Source organism: Falco rusticolus, chromosome Z (genome assembly GCF_015220075.1).
Source record: "Falco rusticolus isolate bFalRus1 chromosome Z, bFalRus1.pri, whole genome shotgun sequence".
Classification (NCBI taxonomy): domain Eukaryota; kingdom Metazoa; phylum Chordata; class Aves; order Falconiformes; family Falconidae; genus Falco; species Falco rusticolus.
The window spans coordinates 60,323,824-60,350,434 of NC_051210.1; the positions used below are offsets into that span (position 1 = coordinate 60,323,824).

The 26,611-nt window shown below is 41.2% G+C and overlaps 1 long non-coding RNA gene across 3 annotated transcripts; it reads right to left on the reverse strand.

Annotated features, from left to right (window-relative positions):
• Nucleotides 1-910: 910 nt before the first annotated feature.
• Nucleotides 911-24,894, reverse strand: LOC119141092. 3 transcript variants are annotated; one of them, XR_005101832.1, is made up of 7 exons: nucleotides 23,860-24,894; nucleotides 19,122-19,215; nucleotides 18,147-18,348; nucleotides 7,256-7,763; nucleotides 3,252-3,771; nucleotides 1,428-1,564; nucleotides 911-1,285 (listed from the first exon to the last, which is right to left on the reverse strand). It is a non-coding gene; the product is annotated as an uncharacterized LOC119141092 (long non-coding RNA). The 3 variants fall into 3 exon arrangements; XR_005101831.1 differs by lacking the exon at nucleotides 1,428-1,564 and adding an exon at nucleotides 22,433-22,529; XR_005101830.1 differs by lacking the exon at nucleotides 1,428-1,564.
• Nucleotides 24,895-26,611: the final 1,717 nt, after the last annotated feature.

Below are 26,611 nucleotides of genomic sequence, written 5' to 3' on the forward strand. Positions count from 1 at the left end.
CAGGCAAGGAATGTTCCAAGGCTGTCAGGGGATGACTGATTCTCTTGTTCATCACCCTGGCCAGGCAACCGGAGTTCCTGGTACAGTCAGTGCTGTTCCCACTGTAGCCATACAAGAGTTCCTGGGGTGGTCAAGGGACACTCAACCGCCCAACTCATTGCAAAGAGGCCAAGGCCTAATGGGAATTCCTGAGATCACAGAGCGGCCCAGAGGAGGGGGGAAATGCACCACCACACCTTGCCAGGTACATAGAGTCCTTGTTTGAGACTGTGCCTTTTTGGCACTGCATAGTAGTGTCACATAGCATGTGACATGGCACGACCATGCTAATGTGTTCAGGAACAGACCCCACGGCAGACCATCACATTACTTTCCCCCAAGAACAGTCTTCTTCCTAGGTGTAGAAGGAAATAAAACAGCCTTTCCTGGTTTTCTGGGACTACAGATTCTAATAAAATACATAAAAAATAAGAAAAAGTGAGTGTCTCCCTTTCATTTCCACTTCCATTCTCAGAGAAAAATGAAATCTGTGAAGAGCAAAGCCTTTCAAGCACCTTTAAAACAATTGCCTATACTGTATGTCTGACGTCAGTCCCATTTCCATGGAAACAGAGCAGGAAAAAAAGTGCAGTAGAATGGGGCAGAGGACAGTTATGCAAATGTATGTAATAGTTCTCACTAACAGACTCCAGTTTCAGGTTAGGTGCATTTTAAGCAGGGAAACATAAAATCTGGTAGATATCTGAAGGTGGATATCTCCCCAGTACAAATCTTCACCAGCTAGTCAGATCTCTTCTTTCTTAGCATTCATATCACAATAAACTTTATTGCATTGTTGTCTCTTCAGCTTGGTTGTTGGTGGCACCAAACTTTATCTTGTAGTCCTATGGAAAAAATGTATTAGAACAGTGCAAAGAGTACAAATGAACACCACAGTCTTAAAACAAATCTCAGACACATGGAAAATAAGTCTGTGTATTTGTCTATCCATCCACCTTTGCATTATGTGTGCATTTCTGCACTTCCACTAGGCCATGCACATAGCACTGACTTCACATGCCAGCTGCCATGTGGTTCTCTTTGCTTTCTGGGGTGATACAAGCATTGTAATGAATGATAGTTTTTACTCTGGACAGTACTACAGCTTAATGGGAACACAACAATTTTCCTGTGGGTATTTGTTTTACTTGCCTTCAATGAAAACTTGTATGTGCATGAAGTCTGTGTGAGGCAGCAGGCTTGGGATGCAGGTTCCTGGAGCAGAAGGCTTCCAAACTCCTCCTTTCTTTGATAGACAAATAAGATAAAGTGGCAACAATGGGTTTATACACACTTGTTTATTTTGTGTCACTGACAGAAACGATGACAGAAAATTCCAGCACAATCTGTAATACACAGCTGGAATACTTTAAATGAATCAAACTGACATTTGGAAACAAGGAAGGAAAAGGTTTCCAGAGCTTTTGGTTGTCATTAGGGCATGGAGGTGGTCTTGCATGTGCATAAGGAGACACTTCTGCGTGGATTGACTGTTGCAGAAGTCTGTATGGGCTCAGAAGTTTGCCTATGGACATAATTTTTGGATTAAATCTGTCAGGAAGCTTCCAATGACACCCTCCTAAATGAGGTACACCCTCCAGGAAAGCATTCGGTCTTGTAGAGAAGGAAGAGGGAGATGATGACCGTCAGGGCTTTACACAGTTAAACAGAGCTTGCTCTCAGGGAAGACTTTTTGAGCTAGAAGCCTGTGTGGCTTTAAACAAAAATTTTATAAGATGCTGTAATTCTTCATTACAGCTGCTTCAGAGCTCCTTCAGACTCACCTCTGCTCTCACTATGGACCACTCAGTCAGAAAACAGGAAAAAATATCCTGAAGCCAGTAGCAGCTAGCTACTGAATGCTCTTCTTAAATTCCTGAAGGAGCTCAGGAAAGGACACTGAGGGATTTCAATGTGCAAAGGGGGGTCGCTGAGGACAAGAGAGGGGCAGAGACTCTCAGGGAAAGAATAACTGTTTAAAGGAGTCCTGCTGGCAGGAGGAGGAGGAGGAGGGAGCAGGTCACCGAGTATATAGTAAGTCTTGCAACATAGTCATTAGGAAAATGCAAATAAAGAGTAAATGAGGGGGAATTGTGGTCTGCTTAGGGATATTCTGGGAGCAGACAAATAGGCTGACTTAATTGGATAAGTTATTAACCATGAATTATTCTTTCCACTTGGATGATTAGGAAGCCTGCTTATTCTTATAGCACGTCTTGTGTTTCCTTACAGATCTCACAGGTAAATGCAGAACTGATTACTTAGGTAAGGCATTTTGATAAAGGAACAAGGAAAACTAGTCAACTTCCCTGCAGAGGCTTCCTGCCCAAAGGCACTTGACACAGATCACATCACACAAAGAAATAGTTCAGGTGTGACTCTGAAACAACCACATGACTTGCACTGAACCTTTATTAGAAACCTTTTTAATTGTTTAAATGTACAGTTAAGAAGTCTGTACCTCATTCTGGCCTGAATAGAGCCAGTTCAATTCTCCTTGAACTTTGCTCAGAAAAGTCCGAGTTTAGACCAAGTAAAGCAGATATACTTTTATCGGGAAAGCTGTTTTGGAAAGGTTGATCTGAACTCTAGAGAGCTGTTAAGTGATGGTGTCCTTCCACACCAGCAAAGGAAAGCAGGAACTGCCTTACTGGATAATTTGTTTATCTTCAGATATTGCATGGAAAGAGAACTGCTGTCCTGTGAGAACCCTACCTTTCTGGTGCTAGGAAACAGTCAAGGCAAGCTTGGTCAGAAAAAAAGGCACAACAGTAAAATTCAGTTCCTCTTTGAACAGTTTGAGAAAGCTTTGCTTTTTGCCCCATCTAACTTTCCAGTAAAGTATGGTCACAGCAAATGTGACAGACTTTTTGCCCGTAAGCCGGGGCACTCAGAGCAGTTTGCTGGTTCTGAGAGAGAAAACGAGGATAAAGCTCTGCTTTCGGTCTGATTACCATGGTCACCTGCTCCGGGCCTGCTAGACCTGCCTGTAACTCTGTGAGCACACAACTCACCCAGAAACACCTCTTAAGATCAGACAGTGCTTGAGGCAATCCACATGGCCTTACAGCCTGCACAGCTCATGCTAGTCCTCCCTCCATTATCACAGCTCTGCTCCAGATGTGATTTGTTTGTTCCTGCAGCCTACATAGAATGGCTCATTCACTATGTAGGTCCCATCACCAACAGTGATAAATTTTGTATTTGCTTACCAGAATATTTTGGGTCTGGTACCAAAGATTCTTGACATATGAGAGATGAGGGTGGGTGATTGATGATAGCTCCTCTGCTTCCCAGCCTCTCCAGCGCTTGCTCTATGCCTGTCTTCCTGTTAAACACTTGTTTCATACACCAGGGATTCTTTTCAGGTCAATTGTCCCCCAGCTTCCTTAGGAGGAAGGTGCAGGTGTCCAGGCACTGCAGGGAGGAAGGCTGATGTCCACGCTCAGGAGCTCGCTTCCCACTTAGTCTTGCACAGATGCAATGCTTACCTTCAGATCTGGACTCTGCACTGTTTTAGGGGAATGTGAACTTCTTTGACATGCATGGCTCAGAGCCTGTCCTGCAGGGAAGAGTTGTCCTGCAGTGGGTCCGGTGGGTGCCCAGAGTAAGGTTGCTTCTGGCTCTCTAGGTCACCCTGAATTGTCGTGCCTTGCACATGGCTTTGGGAGCCAGGGGCAGGCCTTTTGCTTAGAAGATTCTCAGACCCAAGCTCTGGCTTTCTTCCATGACCTGAAATTTGTATAGGAAAATGGCAAAGAAGGAATACAGTGGAGTGAGGTAAGGTATATCTGAAGGCATTTTTGGTTGACTCTTTTGCAAACTGTGTGGCTTGTTTTCTGGAAATCCTTTGGGTCTTTTGACAAAGGAGTTACCCACTTACAGAGACAGTCCTGCTCATCCCCGCATTTCAGAAGCAGTTTTTAGAGCTGTCTCTCTTGTCACTGACAGCAGCTCAGTTCTGACCCCTCCACACCACAATACCTCCAGATTTCTGTGGTGCAGTGTGAGGTGGTACTGCTAGGAGATGGCACCAACAATGCTCCAGGTAAGCGCCACTCAGGAAATCACAGCTAGCAGACACCAGGAAGAATAAGGGTGTGGGGCCATCCATCTCCTTAAAGAGATATAACTGCAGCCTTCTTGCTTTGCGTTTCCTGTTTATGAAGTTAGGAATGTAACCTTGCAGATACATTTCAATTTTGCAAATATTACTTTTTGCTTCCAAACATTCTTCAAGAATCTTATCAGCAATGCTGAATGGTTTTTGCATTGTGCTAAATTGCCAAAACAGCTATTTAGTTGGGCTGTGACTCAAAAGATCTGGCATCTGTTCAGTGCTCTGCTACTAAGTTCATCTGTGGCCATAAGCAGATCCCTTCTTCTGGCTGTAACACAGAGGGGTGAATTATCAGCAAAGTGGGGGCATTTAATTATCTGATGTTTAGCTTGTTCAGGTGAAGGAATTGTCATGGCCACATAACATGTCTAGAAGGAAGGCAGTGAGTGAAGTCTGCCCTGTTTCAGTGTAGCACTGGAGAGCAGAGAAAAGGAAGAAGAAAGTTCCAGCCAGTCCTACAGCTACCTGGAGCCTCTGGATATGTTTTAGCATTTACCAGATCAGGAAGTTTTATCAGGCTAATATTTGAGTTTATACAAAAAAACCTATGCATGCGTGTATGTATTTATATATGTAGTTGTACAGTTATATAGTTGTAATTATAAATGTAGGTTAAAGTTGCATAGATAAAGTTAGATAGTTTTTATATATAACTCTACACATACATAACCAGATTATCACACACATTTACAGTAAATATGGGGTTTTTCTGGTTTAAACAAAGAGTGAAGACCACTCCCAGTGTAACAAGGGTCTCTCCTGAAAAAACACCAAACACAGAATCAGCTCAGGTCTATCTCTCTGCCCTTCTAAACATGGTAGAAATCAATCTATTCAAAAGATAGGGGCGAGACAGCAGATCAACAACATAGTCTTCATTGCCTTAAAAATCTAGGCCAGAAATCAAGCTAAGCATTTTCAAAGATTTCTGTAGTCCTCATACTCTACCACTTGAACAAGCAGAAATAATTTTTTTCAAGTGTCCTTACAGAAAAACTGTTTTATCTATTTGTTTATTTTTTAAACTTTAATTTTACTGGATTGTTTGCTGTGTTTCTCAGACTTGCATCCCATTTTCTGCCCTTATCCTTTTCCTTGTTGAAAACAAGTTGTAAAATTGTAAAAGAGCCAGGCAGAACTCTGCATAGCCTCAGACTTAGGCTAGTGATACCTTGGATCAGCTCCTTCCTTAGCAGCTTTACTTTGGCCTACAACTAATTTTAAAATTAGGGTTGTCCATCTGGCTGATCAGTGACTGTACCCATCCGGTAAGCTGATTATGTCCAGCTCCCAAATGACTTCAAGTGTTTCCTTTTGTGTCGATGCATGCCTGTGCCCTGAGTCCCTCAACTGTCATTGACTCTATGCATGTGTCCTCAGTCCCTCAACCATTGTTGTATCCAACTGACCAGCCCACAGCATGGCCCCAAAACTGACATCTCAGTTTTGGAAAAACTGGCTGACACAGGACTCATCTTTAAAAGAACAACTCCTCAGTTGTTTTTCAGCCAACAGACAAAAAGGCTCTTGTTCCTTTCCTCCCATCACTGCAAAAGTCCACCAAAAAGTACTACAGAATTTGGGCACATGGAGAAACATCAAGAGAGATTTGGAAACCATGAAGAAAGTGAGAAAATGGCAAAAACACCAACTGTTTATATTATCCACCGTTTAGTTTTGACTCAGAGTGTTTATTCCTTCTCATTAACTTAATTACAGAAGAATTTTGCATTATTATCTACATGGCATATGAAGCTTGCCTGTTCTGAAGAAGAATGTGGACACATTGGTGCTTATCACTCAGGAAGCTTCTCCAAAGTCTTGCTCAGACTCCCTATGAAAGGAATCAGAGCTGTTCCCTAAGCTGTCGAACCCCAGACTGCTAGCAAATCCTGACCAAACATTTTCAGCAGTGGTCACAGGGCTGACAATATATTTAGGGAACATTCTCACTAAATAGAGTTCCAGGACTGTTACTTCTCCACACTACAGAAGATTTTATGGGCAGGACTCCCAAATGTGGCCAAAGATCCAGGACTGACTTCTGCAGACAGACTGATTATGATCTCCAGGTACTCCTGAGCATTATCCTACCAGGGGCTCCAGTCTGACTCTAGTGATATTAGAGAAAATTGAAGGAATTCAGCACTGTGTATATGTAGGATTAGGCCCAAATAAAGTCTTCATTGTCTTTGGGTGGATCAGTTAATTTTGACTGCTTTCAGTCAGGAAAGCTGGGAAACATGTTGCTTTGGAAGAATTTTATAATTTCAAATAGCCTCTCAAAAGTTTACATATACATCAGATTTTTTTTTTTTCTCAGAATCCATCAGTTTTGTGTAACATTTTTTGGGTGATCAGAGGTTGAGAGTACTTACAGCCATTTTTGACAGGTTCCCATTTCTTGTGACACCTGAGCTGCTGGAACCAGTGCAAAAGGTTCTTTTAAGTCCCACCCAGACCTGAGTTCCCTTCCTTTCCTCTCTCCACTCCACCTCTGTGCCCCCCATTATCAAATACAGTTTAATCTTGCAGGGCTTCTTGCTCAGCAGCCACATTTCCAGAAATAAGAGATAGCCTTTGCAGCCTCCTGACATGACCATTTACTAAACCCCATGTGCTGGCACTGCTGATATTCTAGGAGGTTGCTTACATGATGTGCAGGCACTGGCTTTTGGTCACATCTATACCCTGTTGTAGCAGCCTTTGTGCTCCTTGCCCTGCCTGTTTCTTTCCTTTCCTACTCCTTCACTAGCCTGTCTCAACTCCAGTGAACACTGTCTGTCTAATGGCATAAAACATAACAGTTACAACTATTCACATAAAAGCACAATCTACTGTGGAACAGTATGACCATTGGAAAGCCCATGTGTCATATTTCTTTAGTTCTTTCTACTTTTTAAATTACTTTTGTAAGCTTAGAGGGACCAAGATGGCTTTTTTAATCTGGTTTTGCATCTTGTTGATCATAGATGCCTGTGTTCAACAATAACATAATAAGTTATAGCAATGTGGCAATGGTTTTGGACATAGTAGGAAACAACTAGTTAAGCTGTGCCAGCCTGAAATAAGCTTCATATTTTTTGTTAAACTTACCAGTAGTCTCTTATCCAAGTCATTAATTGATCTGAACCATCAGAATAAATGAATTATCAGATCTTGTGCACCTCTCAGTGTTTCAGTAGATGTCCTGTCAACTGCAGAAAATAATTTTTTTCCTGAAGGTATTCAGTTGTATAAATAACATATTAACTCATCAGCATGCAGGCAGGGATAAGGCAAAACATCCATGCAATGCTATTTTTGAAAGTATGTCTTTCTCCCATTCTTCTTGGATGTACCATTAGTCCTGGATCTGACAACTTTTTTTTTTTTTTTTTAATCCAGTCAAAAAAGGAAGAGCAAACAATATTTTTGCATCTCTTCCATGCTCTGAATTACTTTGCTGTAACCCTGGTTCTCCTTTGTACAAGAAACCAGCTGCTCTGATTCTGCTTGTGAACACACATGAAGTTAGGAAAAAATCCAATGATCTTGAGATTCAGTTAAGGCCTCTCCCATTACGTTCTGGAGCTGGAGCCTCTTACTTCTTTAGCTAGGAGTGCTATGGGTGAAAAAATGCAAAATGAAAAACATTTTTTTAATTCTGCGTGTTATTGGGTGGATTTAGGTCCACAATGTTTCATGAAATCAAGAATATGAGATCATATTATATTGATAGAGATTGAGGAAGGGGAGGTAAGCATGGTTTAACTTGGTGAAACACCTTGAAAGGTCATAGTCGGTAGGTGGAATGACACTCAATGGACTCAGCATGCTGTTGAAGGTTATTTTTTGCAGTGCAGCCTTAGCTTAAATACACTCTCCCTGCTGCTGTAATCGGTATTGGTTGGCCACGGATTCTTCAAAGGAAATGAAACACTGTTCTCTCCTGAATTTCACGTTTATTAAAAGATTTCATCTTCTCCTGTGCAATGTTTGCATCACAACACAAATCATCAGCTTGCTTTGACCCTGACACCATTTTATAGGCTTAATAATAATAAATCTATGTCCTGAAATAGTTTCTGCAGATTACAGCAATCAATCAAAATTCAGGGAGCCTTAAACCATTAATGTCATCGGCAATGATCCAGCACCCTGGGAATCCATCTAAATCAGCCATTATTACTGAAAATGCTCCTTAAGAGCCTTAAGATAAAGGTAGTATTTGGGAGCATAAATTGCAGTTCTATTTTTATCAGCCATTGAGGGATGATTTTCATAGCAATTTTTTGTATCTGTTTTGAATAAGACAAAGCCAGAAAAATTCTTTCTTTTGCCTCATGCAGCTGTTTTGGTTATTGTAATAGAAAAATAGAAGCCAATACATAGCATATAGCTTTACTAGAGTGAAACTGAAGTATTTGTTATGTAAAGGAGTCGAGTTTTTGAAGGAAAAGGAAAGAGCTGCCATCACAAGCCCTTACTGCACTTTATGTTGAAATATTTCTAGTTCAAGGCAATGCTCCTGAGAGAAGCTATGCCCACTTTATTGGACTACAGATACCTACAGGTTTGGTAATTTCATACTTTAGAGTTTTGTGATGTGGAGAACAATGCAAGAGTTCAGGACAAAGCAATTTCTTTGCTGATAGATCTACAACTCTTTGTCTTGGGATTTTCTGTAGCCATCCATTAGCAGAGTACCTGAATGCCTATCAGGTAAAATCAATGGCAACAGTGAAATCTTGCAGAACTCAGTTTTTTCTTTTGTGGGTAGAAGTGTTTACTTTCTTGTTTGTGTGTAGATTTTTTAAATTAGTTTTCTTTTTCCTGTCTTAATTGCATTTGTATGTGCTTTTTTAATTTTATTTTTGCTTAGCTGGTTGGGTTGAAGGATGCTGGTGAGACAGAAGGGCCACGTGCTTTGGGGTAGGGCCTTTTGAAAGTGTCTAAACTATGTCCTACTTATTATTGTGCCTAATGTGCTCTGACAGCTTGTTCTCACCCAGCTGTGAGCATACAACACATCTCAAACACATCAATACAGGCTCTGTGATCAGCACTGTCCTGAGCACATCCGTCATGTTACAGAGATCAGAGCTCTGTCACTAGTGGGAATGGATTCAAGATGCCTTTGAAGACTGGATCTGGCCTCTACATGTCTGCTAGAAGCTGGCTGATCCCCCAACAGCCTATACCTAATAGATAGTTCTGAGGGAGTTCAGCACTCTCCATCTTAAAAATCGGTATCTTCAGCAGAGATCCAGCCACATAGCTACAAAATATGATCACAAACTTGAAGTTGGAGGAAAAATGTTTACGTTATGTTGCTACAGATAGGAATGTAAATCAGCTAATCATACTGTCCCTACCACAAGGCATCTCTGAAAAAGGAACAATCTTTTTTTCCAGTGGCCTAATTTATCCACTGGTGTAGCTACTGTTCTGTTGTTCATGCCTTGATTTTTCCCCAAAATAAAGCAAACATGAACTGCATGGATGATTTTGAATCTTAATACCTAAAAACCAAAAGAACACAGACAAACCCCTGCCTCAGAAAGCATGTTGTGTGAGACTCGCTTAAAAACATCTTAAATTTTCATCTAATTGAAAAGAAATACATCTACAGACAGCTTTTCAGCCTCCCATTTCACACTGAAAGGTGGAATATGTAAGAGAATAATTTTTTGGTTCCCTACTTTTGAGAAGCACTCTAACCTCACTTGGTGGCTCCCTGTTTTTGCAAGTGCTGTAATTCTCTGATAAGAGATTAGCTGTTGTTCTGCACTTGAAATATGACATTGGCATTGTTGTCTGATAATGGTTCAAATCAAGCTTCAGGTGTCTAGGGAAAAAGATTTCCGCATCTGACTCATTCCCAATGAGAAATCTCTAAACTTTGTCTGCATCACCACAGAGTTCTATACAATTCTGGTCCCACCAGAAGCCTGCCAATTTCCCTTACTTGAAGCTGAATTACAGCCTGCGGAGTTTATGCAGTAGAGAGAGGCAGATGTAACAGGGAAACAAACAGGTATTGTTCTTTCTCATCTGTTCTGTGAGTTTATAGTAGCATAATTATGAAAATCATAACCTAAGGAGGACTCAGCTAAATCACCTGCTCTTGTTCTCCCCTTAACCTTGTATTTCCTAAAATTATACACTTGACCTTTTACATCTTTCAAATTTGATAGCAGTGTCTTTCAGAAACAGACAGGCAATTGTGACCTCAACAATGTCAAATAATTCTATCTACTGTTAGGTTCCAGTCCTTCTCATTTAACTGATTTGCATTCGGGGCTGCAGCTCTCTCTGAGCTAGGTAGTTGTTAATGGGGCCTGCTGCTGTGGTTGGTGATGCAATGAGCTATAAATGCAACCTTTTATTTTAGATTTTTACTATGCAAGTAAAACCAGTTACTGTAAAAGCTGTTTGGGAAAATGGGTGACAAAGCCCATCAATTGAATAATGTGGCCTGTTCTAATGTCTGAAATTTGCTACAGGAATTACAGTTGAAGACCGAGGGTCAGAACCAAAAAAGCCCTGAGGCCCGGCTTTGGAGTTGGAAAACTAGTACTTTAATGGAGTAGAAGAACAAGCAATGAGGTTTTTATTAGGTTATTTTCCTGACAAAAGTTTCCTAGTACTGAACAAAGAACAAGAGAGGAAAAGCACACGAGAAGGAGCCATTTAATTTCTTGGGGTTCATGGAATTTCCATGTCATGATTTTGAGGCTGGTCTAGGTTCCGTCTTATGGCTGCTGCTCACATGGTAGGCAGGACAAATGCAGATTTTGCTGGGTTCTTTCTCTTTTGCCCCTCTGTGTGTCACACTTCTCAGGCTGCATGGGATTGCTTCAAGCTTTGCTCCACAGCTTTAACAAATGGTAGAGAGATCAGTAGGTACAGAGGTTTATGGTGTAGGAATGAGCCATAACAGATCCCCAGACAACACTGAAACCCATGGGCCTGGGCAGTAACAGAGCTCGGGGATGTTCTGGCTAATGACTTAATCCTCAACTGATGACAAACCCAGCTTCTTTCTGTTCTTTCTGTGTTGCGTTTTATCTTCAGCAGAACAAGCAAAGGTTAATGAAATACCTATATTCTCCACACAGGTTTGGAAAGATTGAAATCCCTGGAAGGTCTTGGGAAGAACATTTGGACACTGAACAGCTAATTCTTGACACAGTATCCCTGCTCTCAAAGGAGTGTTATCTGAGAGAAGTGCTAATTTGCGCTGCGTTGTATTTCTATGCAATCTAAACAGGAAGACAGTATTTCAGAACAGGGAAGTCTGGTGTCTGTGGACTCCCTGTACTTATGAGCATTTAGTCTTTTGTTTAACTGTTGACCTTCCAGCTCTGACTGTCTGGTTCTAGAAATATAAGGGTTTTGATCTGTGAACTTTAATCTTTCACCTAAACTGCAAATTGAGACATTGTTTATCAGCACAGCAAGGGAGGAAAGACCAGCAGGATCACCTGCATGCACAATATGTTATATGGCATAGACAGTCCTTCTGTCCCGCCATCCCAGAGATGTCTAATTCTCTCTTGGTTCTTCCGAGGACCAGCCCAGGCTCTGTCACACTGCACTCCAGTGAAATTACATAAAGAAGATTTGTTGTATCAGTGACAGTGCAGTGCATAAATTAGATCATAACCTTACAAAACTACATCTGGTTTTACAAATACTTACATATATTCAATAAAAAATTCATTGCATTTGGTTAACCATATGCATAAAATGTCTCTAAGAGCTGAGCCTTAATTATTTAATGTGTTTCATCCTGTTCTACATTCTCTTAGATTTATATCATAAAGGAGAAATCAGTGAAAAGCTTGCAATAGTGTGACCTTCCTGGAGATTAATGAAGACAAATTAGAATAGAAAGACCTGATTTAAAATTATGTATGCCTTGCTAAATAAATCAAACATGATCTTTCTGAGTGTGGATTAGTATAATCTTAGCACATTTTGGTTTCCTAATTTCCAAGTTCCACACCCCAGAAGATTTAAAATCATTCTGCTGGTTCAAGCAGCTCATGGGGGGCCCCAGTACTGCTGTCCCAGCACCACTGAGAAATTATGTCAAAAGGCACCCCTTCCTCCAAGCGCAGCACAGCACTCTGCCTAGTGAAGGTTAAGAAGCTCGTCAGGAACAGCAAGTACCCCCTGTAGGAGCTGGTAGAGATGTGAGGTCTTGAGGGACTCGAAATAAAAAGAGTACAGATCAGAAATGTTACTGGGGGACCCAGACATTATTCCTGCCTACAGGAACTAGGCTTTTCAGATCTGCTACAGCTGCAAGATAAAGCAATCCAGCCCACAAATTGCTAGGCTATGTTGAAGGGAAAAATTGGAAAGTGGGCAAAAAGATAAGTATAGTAATACAAAAATGTACACAGAAAAACTTCTGGAGGCTTTTCTGCTCCTAATCTGAAAACCCAAAAATCTCTTCCCCAGTGAGCTGGTTCTTCCAATACCTGGCTCAATAACTCTTAGTGTTTCCTCACTGGATGAGGACCAGAGAGAAAAAGCAGTATGTGAAGGCAAGCTGTGACTTGGGAGAGAGCAGTACTTACACTGTTGGTTTTATTGAGAGTATAACTTAATGCTCACTGCTTATTGCTTATGAGACTATTTCTGAAGCTAAAGATGGAGGGAAGGATTATTATTTTAATTATCATTCTGCTGAACATCTGAGAGAGGCCTTTAAAAATCTCCAAACTGTTCATGAGGAAGTGTTGGTTCTCCCTGGACTTTCAGATTAAGCAGGCTGTCTGGTGTCTTATGCTCTACAGACCTGAGGGCAGGGGAAATTAGGTACAATAATGAACAGTAGGATTACAGTTCTTTTCCAGAAAAAATAAGTAAGATCTTGCATTAAAAATTTTTAAAATATCTCAGTCTTTTGTTTCTGTGCAGATGTGTGCTGTCATTCTCAAGGGATCAGGGTGGAGTCTGGATGGGAGAAGAGAAAGCTGAAAGTACACACCAGTGTTGCCTGCAAAGGTGTAATGGTCCACAGTCAGTGGGCAGTTAGACTTGTACTTAATCTTAGACTTGTACTTACTTACTTGTACTTAGTCCTTGGACTTCATAGTTCGCAGTTAGACTTGATGTTGTGATGAGGATCAGTGTACCCAAGGCCTAATGAGGCCTACAGAACAGATTGGCCATAACAGAGTAGCAACTTTCATCATCTCTTTTTTTTATCCACATTATTCTTGATATAATGGGAAGCAACCTCAAGGGGTTACAGCTCTGAAATGTCTCATAAAATTTCTTATTTACAGAATTTGAAATGTGAAGATTTTCCTTCTTCAAGAGGAAATGTCAAGTGGAAGCATTGCCTGTATTGTGGGTAAGGAATTCTGAGTGCCGTGAGGAAGCAGAGAGCTGACAACTATACAGGGGAGGGGTTCTGAAAACTGGCTGTGTTTTTGAGTCACTAACTGTACAGCAAACCTGTGCTTGGCCTGACATTATGCACAGCTATTAGCAGAGATATAACAGAGAAATACATCCCATTCAGTGTTTCTTCTTTTAGGGCTTAACAGCTGTTGTGTAACTCGCAGCGGTGATGAATGTCTTTGAATCCCAAGCAGTCAAAAGGATCAGTAGGTGCTCAGCACCTTTCTGCTGTGAGGACTGAGCAAAAGGCTCATTGCAAATCAGGTCCCAGAGCAGTGCAGGTAGGGAAGTGTGTAGCTCTGTCAGTGGGCAAGGGTTAAAAGGTCTGTAACCCCTGATCTGCATCAGCCCAGTCAGGCTCAGAGGCAGTCCTGGGATAACGTTGCAGTTTGGCTTTGTGTAACATCTGGACATGGCTGGACAAGGAGTGTCTGATGGAGTCCCATTCATCCATGGTGGTCCTATGCATGTCAGCTGCAAAACAGCAGTTTTCTGTGCTTTCCGGCACTGCAGCACTGCCAAGTGTGTTGTGCTTCACTGGCTGTGCAAGGATATGGTTCCATTCAAGACTAGAAACCCCCCTGGGAAGAGCAAACTGCAAATAGCTTTTGCACCACACCTATACCACTGCTATGACAATATTCATGACCATTCAGGATTTTCCCTGATTATTTTGCTGGGCAGAAAAAACAAACTGCAGCATAAACTTATCCTTTTATTTTGAAGTCTGTTCCTGCTTCCTCAGAGATCCTGTCTCAGTAGGCTAAAAAGCATCATTTTTCACTCAGGTTATCTCAAGCAATGCAACTCATGCAGATCAAAAACTTCATTAGGCTGCAGGCTAATATGCTCAAAAACTAGTTAGCTGCCTGTATTTGGCCCAGGGGGCAGTCTAGGCTACAATGCATTGAGTAATACCCTTTCAAACGTTGCTTTGCTCTTTATGTAATATAAATAAAGGTGGGAACCCATATGAATATAACTGGATTCCAAAGAGATACATCCATCACTGATATGTATGCAGATAGATACACTTACAGCTTCACTATCTAACTTCTCTAGCAGGTTTTCAGTGGCATTCACAATGGTGAAATGAAAGCCTACACAAAAGCTACTGCATATTGGCGTTACTAAAATCTTTGCAAGTTGCAGCTATGCACTGTATTGGGCTTTTCAATCATCTTAAGTTAAGCTGGCTGCACCTTTTCTGCTCCTAAAGAAGGATCAAAGACCCATGATGAAAGATACTTTTCCTGTATCCCTGACTTGTGGTGAATGAGACTTATCTGACTGAATAGTCAAGCTAAATCAGCATGATAATTCTGTTTTACTTGAGTAAGTTTGTAGAGGAAATGCATTCTCCCATTGTTTCTAATGCACATGGAAACTTGATACAAGTAAATTCAATCAGGGGTTTGCTTCCTGGCTGCTGATTTCAAACCCAGACTAAGAATCAAGCCTCAGCTTTTCCAAGGACTTAGAATCAGTTAAAGAAAAAGATGAAAGCATTGTGGATCACTACTGAGTCATACCCAGGGTATCTAAACACACAGGTGAACTGCCCATCCCAAGCATACAGCACAGTACAGATTTTCTGCCTCCCAAAACCTTCTGGCAGATGACAATGTTTGCTGTCGCAGTGGTTCACTTTCTGTTTGAGGTAAACAGCAACCATAATACATTAATAAAACTAAGAATATATTTCCTACTCCACACTGGAAAAATATCCCATGTGTACAGGGCAGTTTTTAAACCATGCCCCACCAAACACCCTCTCCCATGAGAGCGATTCTTCTGCATCAGCCCTTTGGGGTCAGTTATCTCTGCCCTGCACTGTACACTTGTGCTTGGATGACTTTCTCCGCCACTCAGCCTCCGCTAGCAAATCTTCTTGACTGCTTTCTTTGAAAATCTAACCAAAAAGTACCCAGAGCACTCTCCCAGTACTTCCTATTACTCATAGCTTTAAAATATCTAAGCAGTTTATTTTAAGCCACTCCTTCATCTAATTCCATGTCTCTAATCAAATTATCCCGCTGTTAGCTGTTCTCTCAGTAATCCTCAAGAAATTGTTTCTCAGCTAAGCTGATTTGTAACAAGTCTCCTCCACAAGCTCAATTCTGGGGCCAGAGCTCTTGGTTCCTCCACCCTGACCCTGAGCTTTTAAAGTCTGGAACATTTCCTGTCGGGGTTGTTATGCCTGGACGTAGATGACATGAGGTGATGCCACACTGCTGAAGAGCTCCACAAGCAAAGCCTGTTTCATGTGACTTCAAAGTCCATTTGCAATGGTCCTCAGCTTCATTCTGTGCTCCAGAAATCACTGGAAAAATATCAGCTGAGCTGGGGCAACACACAAGTGGGGATGCAGGTTTTTTTCCACATCAGTGGCAGGCAACAGTTTGCTTCTTTCACAAAATTAAATGAAATATAAATAATATTACTGTTGTTAGGAGGGAGAAAACCCAAGGGGAAGGGAGGCCTGTCTTCTCCTCATTAGAATGGCTAATTGCTAATGAGCTTCTGTCTCTGAGTCAGTTTAAGAACAAAAAAGCGTCTTTTTCACAATGTAGTGGAGCACTCTCACTATGATGCTAATAGGTACTTGGAAGAAGACTTTTTTAAGTGAGATTTCTTGTTAGTGCTATTACAGTATATAAGTAACATCTATTAGGGTATATAAATAATTAAATGGGGTGGGATCTTAAACCTTGTTCTCCTATATCCCCCAGGGAGAAATCTAGCAACTGGACCATCACGTCCCTCCTAACTGTCTATCCTTCACAGGCTCTGGGCCTGTGAATGCTTAATTATTTCTATAGGGAAGAATAAGTCCCCAAAAGAGATTGATATTGATGCAGTTTGGTTGTGATATTGGTTTGCTGAACTTAGTGTGTGGTTGTATCACACTGCTCTTCCAGAAGTGCATTGTCCTTGGTCATTTCTCCCAGACACTGAAAGCGGAAGCTTGGCAATTACAGAGCCTGTGGAAATTGCTTCTGTTAACTTTCAGAGTTTTTTTCTTTTTTGTGTGTGTGTCTAGTTTTTCACTTTTCATTTTGTATGGATTGAGTGTTCTGCCATGCCTTTCCTTGCCACTTCAAAAAAGCTTGTGGCAGAAAGCTAAGAGATAAGGCTTTGCTGAAATGGAGAAAAAGAAGAAATGTGACCAATTGCAATGACAAGCTTGCGCTGCGTAATTTAATACCTACTCAAATGAATTCCTGCTTGCCTAATACACTGTATTAATCAGTGTAGTAGTCAGATGGCCACAAGAAAAGACAGAACAAAAGGAGAAAGAAAGAATCTGAGGCGGGAAGAACACATCCATATTCCCAGGGAGGGATGAATAGACTTTTGGTACACTTATGTTTTAGGTGAATTGTGTCCACTTCTTCCCAGGGCTATCTGGATCAAAAGCAAGCTGATGAGAGTCATCGGTGGGGTTCCCATGAACAGCTTGGTCTGATAGACAAAAACCTTTTGCATAGCCTCCTGCCAATTAACTCCTATTCTCACACAAGGCCAAAAATGAAGTAAAATAGCTGTGAGACTACTGAATGAAACTGAGGAATCAAAGAACAGGACAAAGTTTATCAGACCCATGTTACCTAGTCTCTCCTATGACAGAGCTTCATCTAGTGCTTGGAGTGAGTGAATTCCAGATGTTTCTTCATGTACCAATGAATAGGAGAAACCAGAATGTTTGCCTTGAAAATTATTCAGAATTACATAGTTTTGTACCAGCATGACCCTTCATCTAAAAAGCTGGAGGGAAAAATTGGTTTGTCATTGTCTTAATCTAAAGGAGTTTTTTTTCCTTTGTTTTGGTTTGGGTTTTGTATTCGCAATGTTTGGAAATAGGAGAGTCCATTTTACTAGTACTTGTTCAAGTAATGAAGAGCAACGAGGTACGGAAATGGCAGGAAGGAATACAAATTTAGAAATGCATCACAAGGAAGTACAATGACTGACATGATAATTCAGGGATGACAAGGCTGAATCTGGCACAATCCTAAAGCTTTAGGTTTCCCTCCTTCCACTCCAAGATAAGCCTTCCCCTTATGGCTAAACAATGGGTAATAATGAAATAAAAAAGCTGATTTTATGGGTTGTTTTTTTTGGGGGGGAGAGTTTTCCAGAATGTAAAGGAGGAAACCCCATTTGAGTGACTGGAAATCAAAAGGACTAAACGGTTAGGAAAATATTTCTAACAAAGCAAATGTTATTTTCATGCAGTATGAGTTCTGAATACATGGGCAGGCAATTACCCAATCTATTATAGGCCACTGCATATTGGATGGCAGCTACTGAACTCTTGGCTTCAACATGTTTGTATAGAGCAGTACCTTAATTCTTCTTCCCCTTTCTGTTAATGGGAAGAACAGCAGCTGGGAGGAACATTTGCTGTGGGCAGAGTGTGGACTGCATTAAGGATCAAACATTTAAGCAGAACATTTCAACAGGGATGCAGAACCCATTTAGATTTCAGCTGTGAACATGTTCAATCTTGTTTAAAATTGAGCCTCTTCGACTGCCTCTGCAAAAGCTGAGAAATACTAGAAATTAATCTTGTATTTACCTTTGAAGCAAAAGGTCACAAGAACACAGTAAGAATATCCCCTTATTTGTTTATATTGATAAATACTTAATGTAATTTTAGTATGTGTAGCTATGGTACTGTACACCCCAGAGTCTGAAAGTGGGTCTCACATCTTCTTGTGGAATTGGAATTCTGAATGGATTTTTTTTCCCAAAAATTGTATTAGATCAGTCATGAAATCCTGGAGATTTAAAAAAAAAAAAGAGAAAAGCAATATTCATGAGACACTGGTTTGAAACAAAATTCTGGAAAAAAGCCAAAGCAGAACACCACCCCATATTTCTGAATGTAGACATTTAAATAACTATGTGGAGCTGAACATTGCAGCTGAAGTTATAATGAGCCTAACCCCCAAATCCTTAACAAATTTGGAAACCAGGCCTGAATTATTTCAGCAACTTTTTTTCAGATACTGGATTAGTGCTCCTATAACATCTTGCTTGGTTTATCCTTGCTTCAGTTCTATCTTTCAGTTTATCATTGCAGTCTGAGGGTTTTACTGCCTAGCAGTTGTAGCAACAGTTTTTTGTTCAGCAGTACTGATGGATTTGACTGTCAGGAATTTGTCTGTTCACTCTTTGGTATTCTCAGGTCAAAGAATTATACAGTTCACCTATGTATTATTTATATTCATGTATTTTAAATCAACCACCTGCTAAGTTCATCTGTTGCCCTTGGACCTTATGTTCTGAGAATCACTAACTGAATTTTCTGTTTGTCTTCTCTGTCTTTCAGAAGTGGTTGTGCCTATCACACCATCTCATCAGCCTCTTTCACCAGACTAAAGCACCCTAGTCTAGCATATGTCCTCTCTCATTGAATCTACTCCACACCTTCAACCATCATTGTTGTCCTGCCTGGTACTTTTGCTAGTTTTTTTCATTTGCTTTTCTGGATGAAGGACTGTATGTAGTCTAGGATTTCCAATATCTTTGAAACAGCTGAGTTGCTTACCAATTTATGAACTTATCTTCTTTGGGTCAGGGACTTTCTCACAGATTCAGGTTTGATATGGCAATAGACTGAGATGTGAATTTCCACAGCCAGCCTGAGAAGAAATGGTAGGTATGGGACTTCTGACTGATTGTTCTTATGGTGCAAGCTGGTACTGCGGTAGTCAAAATTACTGACTTGTCCTGTATGCCTGTCTACACACACACACACACACACACACACACACAAACACCAAGCAGCTTTATACATGGCACTTTTAGGAGAGGAAATGTACACCTCCCTTTGCCCTTACCACTAACGAAAACCCACTTCCTCCCCTGCCCCTCCCAGCTATCTCCACAATAAAACAGAGACAGAAAAAGTTGAACCTTCCCGATTCAGATGACTGCCACAAGAATATCTTTTCACCAGCTCCTGTGAATTTACTCTCATATCAACTGTTTGTCCCATTCTGAAAGTGACTGCTGATGACCAGGTAAGCCAAGCATTTGATCAGACTGCCAATTTGCCCTCCCTTCTACCAGCTTATTTTTTAGGCAGGGAGGTGAACATGCAGAAGAACACTAAAAAAAGAAATCCCCCGTGTGGGAACAATATTTAAACAAAGTTTGTAGTTCAGATTCAATAAACAAAGAGCTCAAGAAACTCAGGCACCTGTAAGAATAGTCAAACTCTCTCATTGGGAAATACAAGTTCTATTTTCCACTGCAAATAGCATTCAGGTACAGTGGGTACATGCAGTGAGGCACGCAGTGGGAACAGGTTTCTACAACACAAGTACAAAATCACCCCACTGAAACTTGTGGCAGAAAAATTAAATAACACTTATAATTTAAATTATCTCACTTATGAATGCAGTATCATCAGGGCTAGATAAATTATTGAAAAAGATGTCAAATAAATTGCCTATTGGATATGATAGCCATTTTGCTGGTTGAACAGCATTTGAACAGGTGTTCCTCCAATACAGTCCAAAACGGATTATTTGAGTGAAGTTTTAATATGACTCTTCTTCTACTAAACTTTCTTTAATGAATACCCGGGTGTGATTCTATCACCCACTCAGCATTTTTGCACTTTGATACTGCTCCCATGCAAATGATAGGAGAAAGCTTTCTACTTTACTAGATCATGCATGTCTTCAAGACCAGGAGGCCTGACCAGTGACTGCTGTTCAGTCACATTTAAAAATGCTGGTAAAGAAAGCAGAAACCATTTAAAAATATTTTAGCTTAGCAAGTAGGCAGGGCTAATCACTTTAATTTAACAATAAAGATAGTAACCTGAATGGCAGCCAAATCTATCTATAGGGAATGAAGATAATTCTGGGGAGATTCTTGTGCTGGGATTAGATGGAGTCAGTGAACCTAAAGAGATTTTTGGCACACACAGCCCCATCATGCATATTTGTCGTTTTCTAGTTCACATGAATTTGTGCTGGGATTGGAGTAGTCTGGAGGGAAGGGGCTTGAAACAAAGACCCAAGGGTCTTTTCTTGCTTGAAGTTTCCAATCAGTTAACAGTTAGTTACACTGTGATATATTTTTAGAGTCATAAAAGCTTCTGACACATTCATTGGCTTTTTTGTTACTGCTGTGTTCAAATAGTCATGTTTCTGATCCAAAAGACTAGGCACTATTGAGCTTTTCAGTAAAAAGGAGCCAAACCAAAACTGAGGATCTAAAATACCTTTGATTTCTGAGTGGATAAAGTACAGCTATGAAAACACCAGGCCAGCCTGGTTTGTGTGTCATAGTCAGATCTGGCTGGGTTTGGTTTCCTGTTCTGTTTTTAAGTTGTATCTGTTCAAACCAGAAGGTTTGTGATTACATGAGATCGTTTCTTATGGTGGAAAAAGCTCCCAGACTTTGGTCCTTTAGAATCCAAAGCCAGACTCACATTGCAGACCTTGAAATTAGGACTTGAAATGTGACTATTGATCTAAAAGTAGTTCTGATCTAGGTGTCACTTTTTGATCTGTAATACTCAGTAAAGAACCAAGAAATCAAACTACTTACAGAAAACCACACCATCTTTATAACTATATGATTACCTGTCTCAGCCTAAGACTGCTTAATTTTCAAGAAGCTTTAGGCTTCATGCTGTACACATGGAGTAACCACTGAAGCTGGGATGTGAATTCAGTCTTCCCTTGTCTCTGATGAGTGTCCTAATGACTAGGCACTATAAAAATTTTTCTTTATCCTAATGAATATTTTTATTTATATGGGGTGAAACAAGCAGTAGTTTAAAGCTAACTCTTTAGTCTTGTGCAAAAAGCATTCACTTAGGATGCCTTATCTCTGACTTCAGCCACTGCTTACCAAAGACTCTCCTAGACCTCTCGTATGCTAAATGTCTATTAACATGTTCACTGTTGGCTAACAGGCTGTATTAGATGGAAAATGGACTCCTGATTTTAATTTTGAACACTGAAAAAGTTCAGCTGAATCCATAACCCTTGTGAGGGGTTCATATCAAACAAGTAAGGTTTTTTTTAATAAGAATTGTCCTTGCAGAACTAGCCTTGATCAACTCCAATATATGCATGCTGAGTCTTACATTCCTAGTCTACTTCAAGGCCCACAACTAGATTAATTTCTAGAAAGGATGGAGAATGACAATATCTTGCTGCTGAGTGGGCCTCACTCTGACACAGGAATGTAGCCTTGGATTATTAAATGCATCAGCACTAACAAATACATCAACCACTTTAAACTGATAAAGATGTTGGGCTCTAAAATTTTGGCCTTAATGATCTGCAGAGCAAAATTAAAAAGATAAGTAAATCTGAGGTTTTAGAAGACTACATGAATAGAACAGATAGACATTAACAATCTTGTCATATTTCTCCATCCTTGATCCTTCTCCTTGCATTCAAGTAGATCTCCCAGGATATTGATCCACTGAAAATGGTTAGCTTAGAAAAATACAGGAAGAAAAGCTTTTTTCCAGGTCCACAGTCCCTCTTTCTCAGTGAGAGCCAGTTCTCAGAGCTCCAGAACCAGGTTTGCTTCTGAAGGTACAGAGGTAAAAGTGTAGAGAGACTTCAGATGTGCAGTATCTGATGGGACTGATACCCATAGGTACCCATTACTTTCTCATGGGGACCATACAGTCAGCTATTTCAGTGTCAGAACTGTACAGAGTATAGCTGACTTTAAATAAAATATCAGAAGAAACCAGCTGCCTAACTTGTGCTGATGCTTTTTGTGATCTAAAAAGCTATGAAGATGACAGCTCAAAGAAGACGTTGATACATGTTGAATTGGGCACGGACTTGCATCAGCCAAGGCCTCCATATGTATTACCAGGTATGGGAGTACTTTCTTTGAGGTTCTGCGAGGCATGTTCCTCAGATGCATCCTGATTTTGTATCAGCTAGCCACCACTTCCCTTGCATCTCCACTGCCAAAGAAAAAAAACAGGTGCATGGGTAGGAGCAGCTTTGGCTTGCTTCAGCTGTTGTTTGGCCCTCTCAGTGGCTGGAATACTAAGATTTGAAGACAGTCAAAAAAACCCCAGTCTTTGTTTTTTGACTGAAGATGAATCCATCAAACTTGATACAGAAATCATAGATACAGCCAAAAAGGATTGGGATGCAGTGATGGAGCTGTGGTAGACTCACTTTCCACGCTCCAGTGTCTTGTCACCTCGAGCAGTCTGTTTCACTCTGTGCAGCGTGGTTACTTCTTTACTGAGATATTGACATGGACTTTTTCAGGATTCTCAAGAGGCTTTTCACCAATTTTATATATTTTCAAGGCATAAATAAATTTTAAAAATGGGGGGAGTGTGGCATTTTGAAATGAAGACTACTAATTGGCACAGCCTTACTAAGAAGCTGAATACATTCTCAGTCAGCTTGTCTGCAGACCTGAGGCCATGTGGCTGGTTGTGTTCAGCTAAGAAATGCCAGGTGAGCCCAAGTGTGCCCGCAGGTATTGTAGTCAGTGTCTGCAGCATAGACATGCTGAGGAAGCATGTGCATTCACATTGCTACAGAGGTTCCAAAAATAAAGGAGGGAAAACTGTTCATTTAATTGACACAGCTAACCACCTTCCCCAGTAAAAACAGCTTTCTTGAACCATCTTAACAGAGGATGTGACACCAAAAGCAAGATTCTTGTGAAAGAAATTCTTACCAAGACTTTACTAGCAATCCCTTTCCCTTCCCCTCTGCTCCCATACTCTAAATATGGGTGTTTTGAGCCAGCATTAGCCAGGACCTGTCACACACAGCTGGCCAGAAGAGTGCACACACCCCCAAGTGACTTGCACTAATGGAAGACAAACTTGGTTCCAGTCTCTGGCTGCACGTTCCTGGAAGCCCATGTGGCCCAGCCAGATAAGAGCATTTTCTCCAGTGGAGAACCATGTATGAGACCTTGCTCATCTGTGCCTGACAAGATTACAGTGGGAAACGGACAGACCATGACAAGATTTCAGTTTTAGTAATGCTGTTATTGGTAACAAGAATCAAGACATTTTGAAACTTCAACATCATTTAATTGTGTGTATTTGTACACCAGTTGGCCATTTGGTATTTTTTTAATCAGTTTGACTTCTCATCCTCTTTGAAACACTCACAGCCCTGCAGAACAGTGATTATGCAAATTCATTAACCTGTTAGGTCTGCCTGTCTTCAACTAGGAGCATTGTTCTTCTGTCTGGAACCCTACAGTGCCTGACATAAAGAGGTGCAATGCTGTGAACCCATTCTAAGGATCTTACTCACATATCCTGAGGACTCCTGGTGCTCATGGGTTGCTTGACAGTCCATGGCTTTCTTGTTTACATTGCCTGTTATCAGTAGAGCAACAGCTGTTTGCATAACAGCTTTCTCTCATCTCAAGTCTCCTGAAGCTTCTCCCCAAAATGTTGTTCTTGCCTTTGACTTGTCACTGCATCTGCTCTAGCCACTGAGGCTATGCAAGGCCAGATCTTCCATTTCACTGGACAGGGAAAATCCCCATGCAGTCTGCAAGCCCTTCTGAGTAAAGCATTCTCCACTGAAAGGTTTGGTTTAACTGGGCTAGTTATGCATATACTCCTGTACCAAAAAATATCGTAGGGCCTGCCACCTTCTTGAATTTTCCGTGTAGTAGATGCATAGGGAATTTCACAAAGCTCTCTTGTTCTGTGGTAGAGCTCAGTGTGACCGGGAGGTAATTTGACTGAAGTCTTTTCTATCTTAGTTTTACTGTCGCAGTATCTGACCCTGTGTTCTTGGCCAGGGATCAGCTGGAAGGAAAGAAAGTCAAGGTCCCTAAGTTTCCTCTGGGTAAGAAAGGAAATACAGGTGTGACTAACAAACTGATCTCACTTGGACAAAACAGCAGCATCTTCTTCATCCATGTCTTCTCAGCTGACCACATGGCTAGTGAGAGACCAAATTATTCCCCAAAAGACAGGTCTGTGACTTTCTCATAACAGGCCATTGGAAGGCACCAGTAAGCCAGGCCTGAGGCAGTGCAAGGTTTTGCCCTGGAGCAGACAAAGCAGCTGACAGTATCCTGGCATTGCTTATCCACATTGCTCTGCATGGAGTCCAGCATTACAGCTCCAAGGAAGATATGGCCCAGCATCTTTTTGAACTTGTTTGCCACCTTTACAATTATTATGAAAGACCGGAATTCTATAAACCAACTGAACTTCCAGCCCCAAATTAATTGCCCCTTATCATTATGACTAAGAGCAGAAGATATCACCACTGGTACTGGAAAGATTAAAAGGAAACTGCCCATCAGCAGGGAAGAGACAGTTCATCTAACTTTAGCCACCTTAAAGTTGCGTGTCTAGCAAAAACCATTTGCGCGGTCTCCCTCTCCAGTCAATGGAGTGACTCCAGAGTGTGATTCACCACATCCTAAGAATAGTGCCTGAGGTAGGTGAAGTGAATCACCGTGGGGAATTGCCTGGCTCTCTCTGTGAAGACAGTTTTGCCAGATGGCTTTGATGGAAAGCCCTTCTTTTGGGTGCTTAAAATTAGATGAGATGAATCCCACCTCAAAATGTTCAAATGCACTGTCTTCCTGAAACACAGAAGAGCTGCTAATTGCATGAGCGTGCGAACAGCTGCTGTTAGTAAGTGGCAGCCTTTACCCAACAGAATTAATAATCCTGCATGGATGTCACAGGGAAGGTGGAAGGTGCCTGGAGCCCTAGCACAATGCGGTCAGCATCCTTGCCCAGAGGATGCAGTGAGAGGTGGGAGACTGTTCCCTTCATCTCTGCTCAGTGGCATGGCACAGCTGGCTCCAGCTCAGACAGCTGCTGGGTTTGCATTCCTCTCATATTTCCACTTCATACTCTTTCAGGTCTGTACGCTCATTCAGCCTCACACACACATACAAGCTGCTAAGAGTTGCTATACTCACCCTTTAGGAAGGTAAAGCTTACACCTCATTCCCCTGAGTGCAGTGACAGGCCCGAGGGCACACGAAAGCCAGCATCGGTATGAAACACTGCTGTGGGTACTGGACAGGCAGGTGTGATGAACCACCTGGTCACACAAACCAGCCACACGATTCCCTGCAGGAAGGTCACCAAATGTTGACTCTTGGTGTGTCTGTTTCACCTAACACCCCATCAATAACTTTGCTGAAGCACTTCGGGTAGTTGCAACATAAAATATATATATATATATTTATAGGAAAGGAATAATCCAGCAACCTTCACAGAACATTTGTTTTACACCAAGCACAAGATTTGTGGAAAAGTGAAGTAACCCATGCAGGAAATAAACATTTATAGAGGGAGAAATGCTCTCAGATATTAATTCATTACCTTTCCTCTCAGGCTAGGGTCTTCTAACGAGTTAGGAATACCAGACACACGACAGTCAGACAGACATCATCTGAATTAAGTATATTCATATCCAATTTTGTCAATATCGTTTGTTCAAAGACCCGAGGATGGCACGTTTTAGACCTTTTTGCATGCTACCTGCTAAATTTTTATCCTATCAATATTTGCACATGTTTTAAATCAGTGGCCTAAACTCCTCCTTTTTAGTATGCAAAGGTAGTTTCTTCATAGAGGAAAGAATGGCACAACAAGATGTGTCCTTGCAATGCTGTTCTGGCAGGAAACATGGCCTGGCACAGGATAAAACCCCAGTTTTTCAAAGAGCTATCAAAACGTTTCTGGTTATCTGATTGCTTTTCAGACATTGAAGTGCTGTTTCCTGCAAAGATTAGCCAGAGTTTGAACAGAGGCTGATCAATTTCTATCTGTTGACCCAGAAGGTCCTGACAGAATTTCTATTTTTGGTAGTCCATGTATTTGAAGACATGGGTCCTCAAAGGGACTTTAAAAAAAAAAAAAAAGAGACACCAGAACCATGGCCTCGGCAGCACTCCCACAGTTTGTGCTTTTTGCTGTTTCAGAGGCAATAGAGAAGGCCTAGCACCTTCTGTACAGCCCACGTGTGGTGGGAAGCACGTCTGACCCCGGTGTCCCACGTGCCCACGTCTGACCCCGGTGTC